The following is a 4,820-nucleotide window of genomic DNA, read 5'->3' as shown; positions in this document are numbered from 1 at the left end:
ATATTACATTTAGTGGTCATGTCTCCTTAAACTCCTCTTGGCTATAACAATTTCTTAGACTTTTTTTTTTTTTTTTTTTTTTTTTTTGTCCTTTTTGAGACCAGCCGCACTGTGCTCAGCCAGTGAGCGCTGTGAGCGCACCGGTCATCCCTATATAGGATCCGAACCCGCGGAGGCGGGAGCGCTGCTGCACTCCCAGCGCCACACTCTCCCGAGTGCGCCACGGGCTCGGCCCTTTCTTAGACTTTTTATGCTTTTGATGATTTTGACAGTTTGGAGTAGGACTGGTAGGGTATTTTGTAGAATGTCCTTCAAATGGGATTTGTTTGATGTTTCTCTCATGATTAGACCAGGGTTATAAGGTTTTGAGAGGAAGACCACAGAGCTAATTAGCCTTTTTAATCACATTCTATCAAGAGTACCTACTATCAACTTGACTTATCGCTATTGGTATTAACTTTAATCACCCAGCTGAGGTAATGTTTGTCAGGTTTCTCCACTGTAAACTTACTCTTTTCCCCCTGCATTTCATACTGTACTCTTCGGAAGAAAGTCACTATATGCAACCCAAACTTAATGAGTGTGAAGTTGTGCTCCATCTTCCTGAGAGTGGAGTATGTACATAAATTATTTGGAATTCTTCTGCATGGGAGATTGTCTATCCTTCCCATTAATTTATTTCTTCAAATATAAGGAGGCTTTTGTATGTTGGGTTATAATACAATACTACTTTATTTTGTTGCTCAAATTTTTCCACTTCTCCTGTGACTCTTTGGTATACTCCATCATTATGTGTATGTGTGCACGTGTGCATGTATGAGCACTTCCTTACCTTCTGCCACTACAAGTTGCTCCAAGCTCATCTTGTACATTTCCTGACCCAATCCTAGAATCAGCCATTTTTCTGAGGAGCTTTGGTTCCTTTTATAGGAGAATAGTATGAGAAACCAAGATCTGGGTGCTAGGTATATGCTTATTACTACTGGGCTTTTAGACCCTTCTTGACTGGCAGAGTAAGTAAATATATGAGTGTATACTATTATATATACACATATCTGTAAATATTTCTATTGTACCATCTGTATCTATATATGAATGAGTTTTTTTAAAAAAATCTATCTGTTACAGATACATATAGTAACATTTACAGATAAAATTATATGGCTAAGATTTGCTTTTAAAAACTCCAGCAAAACAGCAAAATGTCACAATGAAACACAATTAGCTAAGATAATCATTGAAGCAGAGTGATGGGTATATTAAAGATTCTTAATACTATTTTCTGTGCTTGTGCATATGTTTGAAATATTTCATAATAAAAAAAGTTTAAAAAAATAGAACCAGAAAAGCCTTACTTACCAGGCTGCAGTTAAAGAGGGTTAAATAGAGATATATAGCCAGCCAAGATACAAGGCATTAACACACACACTCACACAAGAATCTCTTCTTCTCAGGATCATCCTTAGGTGAAATTTCGAAGAGGACAGTTTTTCTTCTACATGTTTGGATCCATCTGCCCGTTCAGAAGCCCCAACATTATCTCTCTCTTCCTACTTCCTAAATCTGCTTTTGGGGAAAAACATGGTCATTTGAAAGTTCCCCTGTGACTCTAAGTTAAAGTGTGGTCTCTCCTAGGAATTTACCTTTCTGCTTCATCTTCAAAGGGGCAAGGAATGACATTGTTTCTGGCGTAGGAATTTCAGGCAGGGGGTGTTTGACAGGGACAGCAACAGTCCTAAGCACCCCTTTAAAGCATACCTGCAGGAAATTTTCCTACAAGTCTCAAAGGCAGAGATTCTATGCCTTCTCTAAGGTGATAAGGAACACAGTTTGTGGCCTGCCCCATTCCTTGAGTGGAACTTGCAAACTCTTACCTCTTGAGCCAGTAGTTGGGAAAGAACAGATCCTTGATCACAAAGCCAGTGAGACTGCCATGACAACACAGCTTACCTTGATCCTTTCTTGGTTCCCCTCCTCTAAGCAGGGGGTGGGGAGTGTGAGAGCAGGGGGAGGCCTTAACTCTGAAAAAGCTGAAACAGCTGTTTCCTGAGGCTGCTCGGAACTGGCATCAATGTGTCCTGCTACTGTGGGCAATGGTTTTTATTTCTGGGTTTGTTTTTGTCTTCTCTGAATCCTCGGCCTCTTAGGACATTTCTGGGTCATAAAAGGCAGGGAGTGGTCAGAGACTTCTTTTTACCACATGAGGGAGATGCCCGGGGCCCAACCTATACCAGTCTATAATAAGGGGTTACCACTGGCCCTTCCTCTCACTCCTCCTCAACCTGTACAGCCCCTTCTTACTCCCTTGAGATAGGTCATAGCTTGCTCTGGTTCTGTTCTAGGACAGCTGTTCCTGCATTAGGTCAAACATATTTCCTGTTGATCTGATTAGTTTCCTTCCAAGCAATGCATTTATGGAAGGAAGGGAGCTTTTGCAGGCATGCATTTGTACAGGCAGCTAACCTCCTCCAGTCACACACACACACACACATACACACACACACACGCATGCACACACACACACTTTCTCCCCATCCACCCACAAAGCGTCAGTCACATTTAGAATTTGCACAAATGTACACCCTCCCTCATACATCACAATGCACACTCTCTCACCCACCTACACATCTCTTCCACAAAATCACACCTGCTCACATACTCTTAGAAGTACATTCCTGTACTGTGCCCAGAGAAAGAGAAAGGTGGGGGAGATAGGCAATGAGAGTGGGTTGTAGGAGCTCAGGAGGTCAAGCACCCTCTGTAGGAGCTGAAAAGTCAGAAGACCGGAGCCCCACAGTCCCCAACTCCCACCCCTGTCAGTAGAAATACTAAGAATTCAGAGGGATTCAGAAAATTAGGAGTAGAGGAAGTAGGAACTCAGGGCTCCCTGCCACACACATAAAGTGTGCTGCCCCTTGGGTGACAGTGATGTGTCTCAGGCCTGCAGGTGGGGTGGGAAGATTGTCAAGGCTGTAAGTGGCATACATGACATGTCCAAAAAGCCCATTTTGACTCGTGGCAAAGGATTGCCTTCGGGCTGGGATTCCCTGTCAGCTCAAGAAATTATGGGGAGGGAATGAAGGCAGAAAAGGAAGTGGAAGGCTGGGTTTAGGTTCTGGGTTCAACATCCTCTAGAAGGAGTCTTCATAATACCAGCCTGAATCAAGAGGAAGATGCTCCCCTTCACTGGAAACTTGAAGTCCCCTCCAGAGAAAAGAGGTGGGGGAGAGAGACTTGAGAAGTGACAAGAGCCACATGTGCAGGGTGGCAGCAGCCTGGGTGATTCTGGCTTCAGCCCCTGACTGTTGTCCGCCTGCCCTGATCCAACTCATCCCAAACTCTGAAGCTGTGGATTCTGGAAAGGAACAAGTATTTTCCTTTAGGAAACGATCTTGAGGCCAACCCACAATGCTCAAGAAAATTGCCAGAGAGCTCAGCTAAACCGAGTCATCATGCAACTCTGCCATCCAACTCTTGACAGTTCTTCCTGAGTCTCTCCCTGTGCCACCACCTCGGGGCACCCCCAGCTGGGTCTGAGGCTGCTGCCAGCACTGCTGTTGTTGTTATCATTAGTGTAATTAATAAACAGGCACTGCCTGGGCCAAGTGGAGGAAGAAGTAGGGCCCTGCTGCTCAGAAGGAGAATCCCTGGAAAGATCCAGTGAGACTGCGGCAATGGGGGCTGAGTGGCTAGTGCCCCCACCCACCCAGGACCTCTGGGAAGGGCCTTATGGGGTGGGCTCCAGGGGGCGGGTACAGGCAAGAGTAAAGGGAGAGGAACACTTGGTAAGCTTGGCTGGGAACCAGCTCTGCATCTGCCTGACAGGATGTCTGTGGGCAAGGCCACCCCCGTGATTACTGGTTGTGGGGCAGGCTCTGAGGCGATTATTCATCCAACAGGCATTTGCCTATTTATTTATTTATGGAGTGCCTACTGTGTGCATGGTGGTCGACTAATAATAGCTAATGTTTAATTGGACAATATTAGAACACAGCCAACTTTCACGCCATGTCCTGGGGAATGGGGGGTAGAAATAGAAGCAACTAGGAAGAATGACAGCCCAGATATGGGCAATTGGGCTTTGGACTGCCTAGTGCAGCAGTGGGATTATACGAACATACCAGATAAAACCCAGAGATTACCAAGAAGATGTTGGAAAACTCAAGACCCAGGACCCCAGTTGGAAAACACGCTGGGAAGGTGGGCAGGAGAAAATGGTCATTTTTCGGTAGGAGGATACGTGAAGAAGATAAAGAGGTGAGAAATAGAGCACAGACATGGGAAATTTGGGCGAAAGGCTCGGTTAAAGAGGCACAAGGGGACGCTAGCAGATCCTGTCGGGGGAGCCCTGAGTCACGGCAATTTCGGGGGCACCGATGGCTGAGAGTGTCTAGACGGGTGGAGTGCTTTATGTACGGGGAAGGGGTGCTGGATTGTGGGATTAGATTCTGGACAAAAGTTGGGATGTGGCAGGGGCTTCCAGCGAGGTTTTGAGGGGAGGATCTGGAGTCTTGGGTTGGAAAAGATGCTGGAGTGCATTTAGGGAAAGGAGGGGCGTGGCCGGGTGCCCATACGAGGGACCGAGCCAGATCCTGCGGTTCCGCGTTGGGGTAGCCGGGGCAGTGGGTGCCGGCCAGTGCTGGGCGGGCCGGAGGTCGGGCTGGCGGCGGCCAGGGTCAGCGCTCCGAGCGAGCCACCCCGGGCTCCGCGGGGGGGCGGTACGAGCTCAGGCTGCGGGCGGGCCGGGGAGGAGTCGGCAGCTCCAAGAAGAACATGAATCAGCGGCGGCGGCGACGGCGGCGACGGCTGTGGAAGGAGCG

At 47.3% G+C, this 4,820-nt stretch overlaps 1 protein-coding gene across 2 annotated transcripts in view; it reads left to right on the top strand.

Moving 5' to 3' along the window:
• The first annotated feature begins 4,217 nt into the window (after positions 1 to 4,217).
• Positions 4,218 to 4,820, top strand: part of TYRO3 (TYRO3 protein tyrosine kinase) — an 18,830-nt gene continuing 18,227 nt past the window's right edge. Inside the window, exon 1 of one of the 2 annotated variants that reach the window (XM_008587543.1) lies at positions 4,218 to 4,257. The gene's annotated coding sequence lies outside the window, so the exon portion shown is untranslated. The remainder of the gene's footprint in view (positions 4,258 to 4,820) is intronic. The other variant, XM_008587539.1, reaches the window with a different exon arrangement.

The sequence above is a fragment of the Galeopterus variegatus genome, unplaced genomic scaffold, assembly GCF_000696425.1.
Source record: "Galeopterus variegatus unplaced genomic scaffold, G_variegatus-3.0.2 Scaffold119, whole genome shotgun sequence".
Lineage (NCBI taxonomy): Eukaryota > Metazoa > Chordata > Mammalia > Dermoptera > Cynocephalidae > Galeopterus > Galeopterus variegatus.
The sequence above is the reverse complement of the archived record's forward strand: the minus strand, read 5'-3'. Positions and strand labels throughout refer to the sequence as shown.